Here is a 13,739-nt window from a genome sequence, read left to right on the forward strand (position 1 = left end):
GTAATAAGGCTGGGGAATGGGTCTGGGTGGGACACTCTTCAGAGGGTTGGCATGGACTAGTTGGGTCAAATGGCCTGTATCCATACCATCAGGATTCTATGGTTCTATGATGATCTCGCTACTTTCTCACACTCACTGTACCTCTACTATGACACCCACCTCCCACTAAGGCTCATGCTCGACCACTGATTAAAGCATTTAAAGTCTTCCCCACTCACTTTCCCTCCTCCTCCCCAATTCACCCACTACAAGGAGAGGACCTTGGCCACCTCTAGTGAAGAATGCGACCACTGAAGTGAATATGTCAATGCAGCCAAGTAAGAAGCATTCTTCATTGTTGCCCTGCTGTGAATGTGTTAGTATCATGGCACAATCTCTACTGCTTGGTCAAGTGTTAAAAACACACAACACCAGGTTATAGTCCAACAGGTTTAATTGGAAGCACTAGCTTTCGGAGCGCTGCTCCTTCATCAGGTGTTGGACTATAACCTGATGTGGTGTGATTTTTAACTTTGTACACCCCAGTCCAACACTGGCATCTCCAAATCATGCTTGGTCAAGACACTTTTTCTCTTTTGTCTCCTGCAGGTACCAGTGGCATGTCCATGGTCAATCAGGAGCACCTGCTGGTGAGCAGTTCACTGCCATCCACCTGCAGCTGGCGAGAGGGAGGCACCCTAGGTCATTGGCACGTGGAGGATTGACACAGGACCAGCCCCAGGCAGGAGACGAGCCTATGGTGATGCCAATTCAGGATTTCATTAAAATGCACAAGCAAGCACTGGGGTAACCTGATGCAAAGACTGCAGAACTGCAGAAACCTGATTGGGATCCAGGTTGGCAGCCGTCATGGAGAGCCAGGTTCACTACTCTCAGAGTTTGTTGGATTTGTGCTCTCCATCACTTCAGTACCAACTGCATTACAACAGGGGAGGCATGAAGGAGTTTGACCTCGCGCTGGGTGCCCCTTCCCCTCCAGGAGACAGGGTGGTGCAAAGACCCACCCATCCAGAGAAAGGACCACATACAATGCACGCCGCACTGCCCCAACCCCACAGCCCCCCCCCCCCCCCCCCCCATCAGAAGTTTTCTCTCAGGACATTCTAGAGGTCACCCTGTCCGCTGCTGTCAGTTCTGTGGAGGTTCAAGCTGAGGAGGGTGCCCCTGCCTCTGGGCAGAATATGCTCAGCATGCCTGGGGCGCTTTAGGCGCAAACACCACTGTGGTAACCTGACCAGACCTCCAAGGCTAATGGGCTCCACTGCAGGGCAGGCTCCCTCCATCCTAACTGCGGATCTCGGGACTGTACTGGGACAAAGCGGGAGGGAAGAAATGGAGACCCTCTCAAAATGTAAATGTGGCACAGTGACACGTCACTATAAATACGACCTCACATTTGTAAATATACATTCACTATTTCATCAGTTGTTTATGTTAATGTTATAGCTGCAGCTATAACATTGAAGGTACACAGTCTTAGTTAGTGCTTCATGATGTTCAATGTCCAGTGTTTGAACTGTGTACACTGAATAGGTTTTGTGTAAATTGCAGGTGATTACTAATTGAGCAAATAAAGTCAATCTGACCAGTAGCCAAATATTGTTTTTCATCACAGCCATTAGTGGGATTGATTTGTCGTGTTGTCTGATATGGGCAAAAGTGCTTGGGCAAGGATATGAATCACACACAGGAAATTAATGCCAAAGGTTATCATATTTCTCACAAGTGTTTCAGCTTGAGTGCATGAGTGTGTAGATAATGCTGTTGCCCTTTGAATGTCTTTGCATCATTGACACTGGAAGCCCCCTCCCTCACAGAAGGAAACATTTACTCTGCCCACTCTGGGTGTGGGTCAACCATTTTCATCTCTATTACACGTTTGTGCTTTTACAGTATGATAGAAAGGAGCAACAATCCCTTCACAACTAGCTCAGCTTCTTACTTTGATGAATCCCCAAATGTAAACATTCCTTTCTTGGTAACACCTTTTCATATCAACTCCATTATCTTTGAACTGCCTGAAGTCCCCATCCAACCTGTCTACGTAATTCATCATCTCCTCGTTTACCCTTGCCACCATACTTAAGGCCCCAGGCAGATCGAGTAAAAATCCAGATCAGGCAGTGCACTGTCACGTCATGAAAGCTAGGGTGGTGCTGACTGTCAATGGATCCTCCCCATCCACATTGCCCATTTCCCTTTAATGTTCTATCCTCTCCCCCCCTTATTTATTGAGCTGTCCCTTTCATTATTGGATCCCAGGATTCTGCCTCCAATCCTCACAATTCAGATTTCCAGCCATTGTCCATCCACAGTGAGCATTGATAATCCTCATTGTAGAGACCTCCAGGACTGATTGTTGCTCACCCCTTTAAGTGACTGAGCCAGATCGCCATGAAAGATGAGTGCCTCACCCCTTACTGAAATCTGTACTGCTCTCTGACTGTGTTCCCACCACTCTCTGGACTGGTTGCTTTAGATCCAAAGAAAAAATTGTGACTGACACCTCAGACTGTAGAAGTACAGACCCCTGACCCTTATTGCTGTAAGCAGTTGGCCGACTGTGCCCTAGTCTCTGGACTGATACTGGAGGCTTATTATATCTGCCTGAAGGGTATCTCCCTGGACTTGACTAAGGACTGCCCCCTTATTTGATCTGATTTGATTTGGTTTATTATTGTCACATGTACCTAGGTACAGTGAAAAGTTTTGTTTTGTGTGCAGTACAGGCAGATCATAACATACAAAGTCACAAAGATCATGGGATGATTGAACAGAGTGAGGAATACAAAGTTACAGTTGCAAAGAAGGTGAACAAAAACAAGATCAACATTAGATTTGAAATATGAGAGGTCCATTCAGCAGTATAATAACAGTGGGGAAGATGCTGTTCTTGAACCTGTTGGCATGTGTGTTTAAGCTTTTGTATCTTCTGCCTGATGAAAGAGGTTTGAAGAGATTATAACCGGGGTAAGAGGGGTCCTTGATGATGTTGGCTGCCTTTTCATTGAAACAAGAAGTATAGATGGAGTCAATGGATGGAAGGTTGGATGTGTGATGCTCTGGGCTGTGACCCCAATTTCCTTAGTTTCTTACAGTCCTGGGCAGAGCAATTGCTGTATTAAGCCTTGATGCATCCAGGTAAGATGTTTTCTATGGTGCATCTGTAAACGTTGGTGAGGGTCCTTATGGACATGCTGAATTTCCTTAGCCTCCTGGGGAAGAAGAGGTGTTATTGTGCCTTCTTGACCGTCATATCAACGTGGGTGGTTCAGGACAGATTATTGGTGATCATCACCCCAAGCAACATCTCCACCTCAGCTCCATTGATGACGATAGGGGCATGACCATCTCCTCAATTCCTGAACGTGATGATCAGCTCTACAGTTTTACTGACATTGAGGGAGAGATCGTTATCTTTTCATCTTAGACCTTGAGACATGGACAGTTACTTAAAGCACATACTGTGGACACAGCCAGCACCTGGTGAAAGTGTGAAATTGACATAGCACGGTGCTGTATTCAGCAACATTTCCATTGCCTTGCACTGATAACCCCTTAGTAGCATGACAAGATGTTTGTCTATGTGTCAACACTGAGCAACAAAGCAATTATTCTACATTATATTACTGTGAGCCTTTAAGTTCAGTTTCAGGAAGTGAGGTACAAAAAGGTAAGGCAATGCAGGGATACTGTGAGCACCCAGGTACTCACAAAATGAGAGAGTACTCAAAAAATGAGAGTGTGCAGATAGTCCTGAGATGCAGCCTGGTCCAATGCATAGCCTGGGTGCCTGTCATTGCATGTGCAGTGTCCTTGCAGCAGTATTCCCTAAGAGCTGTTATGTACTCCAAAGTGCAGCATTCAAATGCAGACACAGTGTCTCAATGATCAGAGATATGCCATCATGATGTGGGGAGGCAGAACATGACAGATGTGTGATGAGGAAGTGCCGGTGTTGAACTGGGGTGGACAAAGTTATAAATAACACAACACCAGGTTATAGTCCGACAGGTTTATTTGGAAGCACTTGCTTTCAGAGCACTCTGAAAGTTAGAATTCCAAATAAGCCTGTTGGACTATAACCTGGTGTTGTGTGATTTTTAACTAATATCTGTAAACATGTGGTACGTGTGGTCACTGTCCATGAAGTGTGCCCTGAAATATCGGTGTCAAGATGGATTTCCAGAGGAGTAGGCGGTAACCTGGAGTCTACAGTTACCTGATCTGACTTTAATTTTGGGAACTGTCAGCAGCCAGTTTCTATCCTGCAGGTGGGACATTGGGAGAGAGTATATTAATAAGGTGAAATTAAGTAATAACGTGGGTGATAATGAATGATAATACCAGTTACAAAGCCTCTCATCACTCATTAGTGAAAATCTGTTCCTGACAACCAGGACTTGTTTGGAAAAGATGACATTTTGGTCTTGATATCAAGAAGGGCCTTCCTGGACATTTCATTTGATTTTCCCTAAGTTCTCACCATAGCCTATATTGTTCGGGGCTTGGGAAAATTCCACCCATTGACTTTATGATGTTAGAGAGGATGTATTTAAACCAAAAATCTATAAACACTGTCATGAGATTAGAGATTTATCTAGGAAGGTATCTGGGCAATAATTCTTCATAACAGATGACATTGATGTGAAAATGAACTAGCCACCAGAATAGTTGTTAAGAATAGGTCACGTAATTTTATTTTCATATATTTTGACAACTATTGACTGCCAGGTTCTTATGCTTGGCCATTCAGACCATTGAATCTATTCCATTGTTTAATTAGATCATTGCTGGAAAGAGAGTCATCTTGCTGAAGTGTTTTATCTTATACTCATTATTTCAGATGATCATAATAAGTGCTGAATTATTGGCAGGTGAACTTGAGTTGACCTGTTGTCATGGACTAAGCAATGAGGAACTCCAGGCTGCCTAAGTTTTTTGGTAAAGGTGCATGACTTGAAGACAATCCTTTTGTGTGCGGAGAATAGCTATGCTCTTTCAGTCAATTCTCATAAATGTAAATGAACATTACAGCTCATTTGATTATCTTAAATTGATTGTTGGTGTTGCTACTAGCATACTTATGATTATTCTACAATTGCTGCTAAATCACAGCGTCACATTGTAACAGTAGACATGTTGTATTGAGTTTTGCAAGCACAGGCTTGTTGAATCTAGCCTGCACTTTGGCTATTGTGAACAATAGAAGAAAAAAACCTGCCAGAACGAGGAAGGCTTAGTGTCAGGAAACAAAGGGTTGTGGCCAAATTATGTTTTTGTGTTGAGAGGGCTGTTTTCATTGGGGTTCTGCAGAGCTCAGCTCTGGTGTTGCATGCAGTTTGATTATTATTCAATGAATTAGGTATAAAACTGGGAACATGATTCAGACGTTTGCAAACAATTTGAAAATTAGCTGTGATTGATAGAATGGAAAAAAGCTGTAGAATACAGGAATACAGGCTGGTATAAGAAGATGAAATTGAAACGGGAAAGGTTTGAGAACAAACAAGACAAGGGAGTAGACAATCAATGATGGGATTTTGAAAGGTTTGGAACAATCACAGGGCATGGGAGTAAATGTCAGTGGATCCTTGAAGATTGCAGATCAGGACGATAAGCTGGTCAAGAAAGTATATGGGACAGTTTCCTTATTGTCCAATGCATGGAGTTTAACAGCAGGATGGTTATACTAAAATTATCCAAAATAGTGGTTGGAGCATGTGCAATGGTATCTCTGCACTGTTGGAGAGACAATGCCAAAGAAGTCCTGCACTGCCAGAAGACAGTCTGGAGAAAATACTGAACTTTCAGAGGAACATCGGCGAGGAAATACTGCATTGTCAGAGGGTCAGTACTGAGGAAGCACAGTGCAGTGAGAGGGGCAGTACTGAGGGAGTGCTGTGCTGTAGGAGTTCCCTGATTGGGGCTGTTAACCTGGACTTATCAGGGAGCTCTTCCTGACAGATATAAACAGGAGTCTCCCACGCTCCTGATCTTCAAGCACCCGGTATGGAGGGGGGAGGGCAGGTCTGAGGACTTCCTCGTGGATCTGCTCCTGGGCCTGGACAAACTGGCCATAAACAGGTCCAGGCAGCGGGCCGTGGATGGGGTTGTTAGGGCCGACTGCCTGCCCCTCTTCTGCAGCTATGTCAGAGCCCGGGTGTCTCTGGAGAAGGAGCACGTGGTGTCCACCAACACCCTGGAGTTGTTCAGAGAGAGGTGGGCGCCGCAGGGAGTGGAGCTCATTATTTCCCCCTCCAACTCTATTTTGATTTAGTCCCTACCCTCCCCTTCACTGTTTTGCTCACACAGCATTGCCCTGTGGTTTGAAGGGCAGTGCTTGTCACTGGCCACTCGGGTGTCTTTCCTATCTTCCTGGTGGTGGAAATTGAATAAAGATTCGTGCACTTTGTGTCTTTTCACTGTGTCTCACACCTGCACGCACACACACTATGGGTGCTGGGGAATAAAAATAAGCACTACCGCACTTAGGCGGTAGTGTGGGGGTTAAATATAAAAAAGAAAAAAAAAAATAAACAGGAAGTTTCTCCCCTTCAAAAAAAAACAGGAGTCTCCCATGCTCCTGATCTTCAAGCACCCGGTATGGAGGGGGGAGGGCAGGTCTGAGGACTTCCTCGTGGATCTGCTCCTGGGCCTGGCCAAACTGGCCATAAACAGGTCCAGGCAGCGGGCCGTGGATGGGGTTGTTAGGGCCGACTGCCTGCCCCTCTTCTGCAGCTATGTTAGAGCCCGGGTGTCTCTGGAGAAGGAGCACGCGGTGTCCACCAACACCCTGGAGTTGTTCAGAGAGAGGTGGGCGCCGCAGGGAGTGGAGCTCATTATTTCCCCCTCCAACTCTATTTTGATTTAATCCCTCCCCTTCCCTTCATTGTTTGATCACACAGCATTGCCCTTTGATGTGAAGGGCACTGCTTGTCACTGGCCGCTTGGGTGTTTCTTTTCTTCCTGGCAGTGGAAACTGAATAAAAATTCGTACACCTTGTGTCTTTCACTGTGTCTCACTAAAAATAATAAACAGGAGTCTCAGAGATTCTCACTTCTCTAGAGACTGGCTCTGAACTAGCTAGTCAGAGTCCATGTTACATGCATGTGTAAATCAAGGGTGACTTGGTGATGGGATACTGGACTCCATTTCAGTGATGGAGTCTGGAGCTCAATGTTTGGAAGACTGGTATAGACAGAAATCTTCATCACATGTAAGAAAACAATTGGATATACACTTCAGCTTCAATTGCCTGCAGGACTAGGGACCAAGAGCAGAGGTGGTGAGTTTAGACCAGATAGCTGTTCTTCAGTCAGCTGTCTTTCTGTGCCATAAACCTTTCTTTCCTTCTGTGTTCTATTTGAATAATGGAACAGCATTGAGGGGCTAAATGACCTGGAAATAAAAAATGCTGGAAATTACAACAGGTCAGGCAGCAACCATGGAGAGACAGCAAGATAATGTTTGAGTCTGCACGACTGTCCATCAGAGCTGAAGTGTGGGGGGGTCAGCACTTATACATTGGTGGAAGGGTGAAGTGCTGGGGGAGGAAGGGTGTTGATAGTGCAGATGGCTAAATGGCCTATTCCTTTTGCTAGAAACAGGCCAGTCAAAATCAAACACAAAATAAAATTAGACTAAACAGATGCCATTGCTGCTTTATTTTAAACTGTATGCTGGACATAAATGTCTTTTTTCAAATTAGTTTCAATTGGTTCAAAGGTTTATTGACAAACTACATTCCTAGATAAGCCTGTAATCCAATGGTTGTGTCTGTGAACTAGTTTGTGCAGTTGATTATTTTTATACAACATCTTGAAATCAATGTTTAACATAGCTCTGTGCCAGAATAGCTAAGTGCCTCACCCACACATACATCTCTGTGAAACTCAGCAGTCTTTCAGTACAAAGTATCCTGAAACACGACTTTACCTTTGTGTACAGTCACTCCCTATAAATAGCAACAGAAAGTTCCTCTTCCTTGTTGCTTTAGTTGTCTCCATTCAAGCTGGTGTTGTACGTATTCTCTCAAGTTTGAAAGGACATGAGAAGTAGAACATTAATTATTATTAAATGAACTTCTCCTTGGTCTGAATTGATGACAAAAGATGCATTAACGACAATAGATAAACGGTTCCTCCTAGATCTACAATAAATCATCCCTCTGATTCTGAGCTGTTGAGCAGCTGCTTGGCTGTGACTGGGAGTCTGCAGAGGAGAAGACTGTTGTGTTACAGAGAAGAGAGAGCAGATATCAAGGTGAGTGCAAATTATTATTGTACATGGAATGAAAGACAACTGAAGAGTCATCGTGTTAGTTCTTTGGCACTTCATAGACCACTACAGACTCCTGGCAAACACTTGATCTCAGCAAATTCTTGGATTTTCAGCATCACTACCTGCTCAAAGTTTTGTATGAACTGGATCACTTCAATTTATAACTCTTAGTTTAATTCCTTTTCCAGCTGCAAGTGTGAGTGAATGGAGGGTATGAGTCAGCAGAGTGTACAAGTGTGCAGTGTTTGGGTGAGAAGATTTAAAAGGTTAAATTGTCACTTTGGTCCTGTGTTCTGAAATTACTGATTCCTGTTCAGGTCCAAGTAATTCTCATTGAAAACCAAACACCCCAGGTCATAGAATCCGTACAATGCAAAAAGAGACCATTTGTCCCATGCATCTTTTGCACCAACCCTCTGAAGAGCATCCAACTGTATCCCTATAACTCTACATTTCCCATGGCCAATTCACCCAACCTGCCTATCTTTGGACTATAGGAGAAAATGACAGCACCCAGCAGAAATCCACATAGTCATGGGGAGAATGTGCAAACTCCACACAGACAGTCACCCAAGGCTGGAATTGAACCTGGGTCCCTGAGTCACCATAGTGCTCTATTTCACCACAGAACTGTGAAGGAATTTAACAGTTGGAATTATCTTGAGCTCTATCCTGTCCTCACCTAATTTCCAGACAGCTTTACACAGAGGCTGATAGTATTTGGCACAGGGATAAGAACGTTATATAGCACACATAGAGACAAGGTTACTTGACAGAAATGCATGATTGAACTATGGACGTTCCACTGCAGATTTGGAAGAATGGTACTGAAGAGGGCCACACTGTTAAATGTGCAGTTAAATGTGAAGGAATGCTGTGATATCAGAGTGTCAGTACAAGGAGAGTGCTGCACCTTTAAATGTGCAGCACAAGGAGAGTGCTGCTCCTTTAAATGTGCAGTACAAGGAGAGTGCTGCACCTTTAAATGTGCAGTACAAGGAGAGTGCTGCATCTTTATGTGTGCAGTACAAGGAGAGTGCTGCTCCTTTAAATGTGCAGTACAAGGAGAGTGCTGCACCTTTATGTGTGCAGTACAAGGAGAGTGCTGCTCCTTTAAATGTGCAGTACAAGGAGAGTGCTGCACCTTTAAATGTGCAGTACAAGGAGAGTGCTGCACCTTTAAATGTGCAGTACAAGGAGAGTGCTGCACCTTTGAGTGTGCAGTACAAGGAGAGTGCTGCACCTTCAAATATTCAGTGTTCAAGGAGTGTTCCATTGTTTGTTAGGCGATACTGAAGGAGTGCTGGACTGTCAGAGGGGCAGACCTGAGGGAGCGCTGGACTGTCAGAGAGGCAGTACTGAGGGAGCACTGCATTGTCAGAGGGGCAGTACTGAGGGAGCGCTGCATTTTCAGAGAGGCAGTACTGAGGGAGCACTGCATTGTCAGAGGGGCAGTACTGAGGGAGCGCTGCATTTTCAGAGAGGCAGTACTGAGGGAGCACTGCATTGTCAGAGGGGCAGTACTGAGGGAGCGCTGCATTGTCAGAGGGGCAGTACTGAAGGAGTGCTGGACTGTCACAGGGCAAGTACTGGTGGAGTGCTGGACCATCAGATGGAGTGTTGAGAGATTACTTAAGAAGCACTACTTGGAGTACTGATACTGAGGCAGTACTCCACTGTGAAAAAGTTAGTACTGGAGTCTCACAGAACTTTTTGAGGGCATGTGCAACAGTATCTCTGCACTGCTGGAGAGGCAATAGCAAAGAAGTACTGCACTTCCAGAAGGCAGTCTGGAGAAAATACTGAACTGTCAGAGGAACAGCATCATGGAAATATTGCAATGTTAGAGGGGCAGTACTGAAGGAGTGCTGTGCTATCAGAGTGTCAGTACTGAGAGAATACTGTGCTATCAGAGGGATGGTATTTAGGGAGTGCTGTGCTGTCAGAGGGAAAGTATTGAGGGAGCGTTGACCTGTCGGAGGGAAAGTACTAAGGGAGTGCTGTAAAAGGGAAAGTGCTGAAGGAGTACAGTACTGTTAGAGGTTCAGCACTGAGTTAGCGTTGCAATGTCAGAGGGGCGTACTGAGGGAGTGCTGTATAATCAGAGGGGCAGTACTGAGGTAGCGCTGCATTGTCAGAGTGACAGTACCTAAGGGAGCACTACATTGTCAGAGGGGCAGTACTGAGAAAGCACTGCATTGTCAGAGGGGCAGTACTGAGGGAGTGCTGTATAGTCAGAGGGGCAATATTGAGGAAGCGTTGCATTGTCAGAGTGACAGTACTGAGGGAGCGCTGCATTGTCAGAGGGACAGTACTAAGTGAGCGCTGTATAGTCAGAGGGGCAGTACAGAGGGAATGCTGTATTGTCAGAGTGACAGTACTGAGAGTGCGCTGCATTGTCAGAGGGGCAGTACTGAGGGAGTGCTGTATAGTCAGAGGGGCAGTACCGAGGGACCGCTGCATTGTCAGAGGGGCAGCACTGAGGAAGTGCTGCATTGTCAGAGGGCAGTACTGAGAGAGATCTGCATTGTCAGAGGGGCAATACTGAGGGAGCGCTGTATTGTCAGAGGGATAATACTGAGGGAGCGCTGTATTGTCAGGGGGCAGTACTGAGAGAGTGCTGCATTGTTAGAGGGACAGCATTGAGGGAATGCTGCACTGTCAGAGGGGTAGTACTGTGGGAGCACTGCAGTGTCAGATGGGTAGTGATGAGTGAGCGCTCCATTGTCAGAAAGGAAGTATTGAGGGATCGCTGCATTGTCAAAGGGGCCGTACTGAAGAATCATTCCATTGTCAGACAGGCAGTACTGAGGGTGTGCTGTATTGTTAGAGGAGCAGTACTGAGGGAGTCTGCACTGTCAGAGGGGCAGCACTGACGGTGTGCTTTGCTGTTAGAAGGGCAGTACTGAGGGTGTGCTGTATTGTTAGAAGGGCAGAACTGAGGGAGTCTGCACTGTTAGAGGGGCAGTACTGAGGGTGTGCTGTATTGTTAGAAGGGCAGAACTGAGGGAGTCTGCACTGTTAGAGGGGCAGTACTGAGGGTGTGCTGTATTGTTAGAGGGGCAGTATTGAGGGAATGCTGCCCTACTAGAGAGGCAGTGTTGGTATCATAGTTGAAAGGATCATGGATGTTGCATTGTGGTAAGAGGATTCATTGGACAAGACATTAAACCAAACCCATCTCTGACTGTTCAAGTGAACATAGAATATATCAACCATTTATGTGAAAAAAGGAGCAGGAAAATTCTTGTGATGTCCTGGCAAGATTCATTCTTCAACCAACACCCCTGTCAGTTATTACATTCTTGTGGGAAAATTATCTACCGTATTTCCTCCATAACAACAGTACAGTTCAAATGGAAATTCCTTGATTGTGAAATGCTTTTGGACGTCCTCTGGATGGAGTTACAGAAGTGCAAAACTTTTCTGTCTGAATTGTATAGTTCTGTGCTCTCTAAGCTTTTGTCCATCAAGCTGTGTAATAGAGCTGGTGTGTTTCAATGCCCTGAAATGTTAGCTGGCTGTGAGGCTTCTTAACATTTTGTGCCTGCCAGGCTGTTGATGTTAACCTATTGATGGAGAATATCCTTGAAAATGTTTGGTTCCAGTTTTTGGGCATGTAAGTATCATCCTTCCAGGATGGTTTATCATTGCATCAAAGCATTGTATCAAAGCAATTATTGCATCACCTCCAAAGTGACCAGTGTGACAGTGTTCTATCTTAAAAATGTTTAACATTTTCTACTTTGAATCTTTTTATTGAAGATATTTCTCTGAGGCTTTAACAAGCATATGGTATATGACACTCTTAGAATTACAGAACCCAGGAGGAGGACCATTAGCCCATTGAGCCCATTTTGACTCTTTGAAACTGCTAACCAATAAGTTCCACAAACTCCTGCTCTTCCCCCGAGGCCCTGTAAATCTGTTCACTTCAATTTTTTTTACTTTTTCCAGAACACAAATACATGTATGTCACTGTAAGTATGTACATTTCTTCATAAGCATTCATCATTGTCCAGCAACAAAAGAGACATAATAGCCAGGAAAATCAAAAGACTGTTTCACAATCTCTGCATTTGTCATTATTTTAACAATGCGCACAAATAGTTTAAAGTTCACCTGCGTGCACCAGGTGAATAGGACTATTGAGATCTCATGAGCAATAATATTAGTCAGCTACCAATATTTTATTTCTTATCAACATATTAGTCCGACTCTTCTTTAGAATAGATGATTTTTTTTATTGGGGTTGTTAAATATTTAAAGAAAGTAGAAATATTTACAGACAGCGATTGAAGACAGCTTTGTAATTGTTTCCACTGATATCCCTGGTGAGTAGATGAAACAGAAAAATATTAGGAACACAGAAACAGGGGTAGACCATTCAGCCCATCAAGCCCGGTCCTCCATTCAGTTTGACCATGTTTGAACATGTACCTCAACACCACTTTCCTGCAATACCTCTATATCCTATCCCAGGAATCTATCTATTGCTGCCTTGAACATGCTTCAGGATTGAATTTCCATAGATTGTTGGACTTCCAAAGACTAACCAGACTTTGAGAGAAAAGAAATCCTCCTCATCTCAGTATTTAATGGCCTCCCTCTTATCCTGAGATTACGTCTCTGGTTCTACACTCAGCATTTGGAAGAAACACCTATCTACACCCACCTGCTCTGAAGCATAAGTCCCACACTCCCTTCCTTAAGACTTATTGCAGTTGGGTAGCCTTGTTTAATGTCAGTCAGTTTGGGATTGACATTTCTTTAGGGTGTGCAAGCAGTATACCATTCTCATCCATCCTAAAGTTCATCCCTTAGAATACTGTGTATTGCTACATACCTGGAGTGGTTTCTTTAAAAGAAGCCATTCGAAGTTCACTGTTGACATAGGATTTTTTTGAAATCTTCCTGGATCTCATATGAATGGTAGTAACTACTTGCTTTGCTGGAGAGGCCTGCTGAGGATATTTTGAACGGTTACCTGCTGGGAGAAAATGCTTGTTTCATCTGGTTGAATTGAAGGGAAAGACTCAGTGTCTTTTTAGTTGGAAGGATGCTTGCTAAGAACAAATTGCCCAACTTATCACTCTCATTTCTTAAAACAAAATCTGAGTTCAAAACGAAACCTCTTTGTTCTTTGAAAACGGTTCAAGAAGCATCTCCTTACCTCCTGAACAAGCTGTGCTTGCAAGGTATCATGTAAATGGAAGTGGAGTTGAGGCTATTATCAACAATGATCTTATTCAATGGCAGAGCAGTGTCCAGGGACAATGTGACCTACTCCTCCTATTGCTTAACATATGGGTGTCAGCGCATCATAGTGGCTTATTATTTTGGGAGCACAGTATTTGTTATGTCGGTAAACATGGCACATTTTACTCAGATTACACAGCCTGTGTATTGTGCGTCAGCCAGTTTCTGAAAGAGAAGAAATTGACTTCAGGTAATT

The 13,739-nt window shown here is 44.3% G+C and overlaps 1 protein-coding gene across 2 annotated transcripts in view; it reads left to right on the plus strand.

Annotated features, from left to right (window-relative positions):
- The first annotated feature begins 7,931 nt into the window (after positions 1-7,931).
- Positions 7,932-13,739, plus strand: part of LOC140453518 (uncharacterized) — a 29,869-nt gene continuing 24,061 nt past the window's right edge. For both annotated transcript variants that reach the window (XM_072548262.1, XM_072548263.1), the window contains exon 1: positions 7,932-8,266. The gene's annotated coding sequence lies outside the window, so the exon portion shown is untranslated. The remainder of the gene's footprint in view (positions 8,267-13,739) is intronic.

Source organism: Chiloscyllium punctatum, chromosome 27 (genome assembly GCF_047496795.1).
Source record: "Chiloscyllium punctatum isolate Juve2018m chromosome 27, sChiPun1.3, whole genome shotgun sequence".
Classification (NCBI taxonomy): domain Eukaryota; kingdom Metazoa; phylum Chordata; class Chondrichthyes; order Orectolobiformes; family Hemiscylliidae; genus Chiloscyllium; species Chiloscyllium punctatum.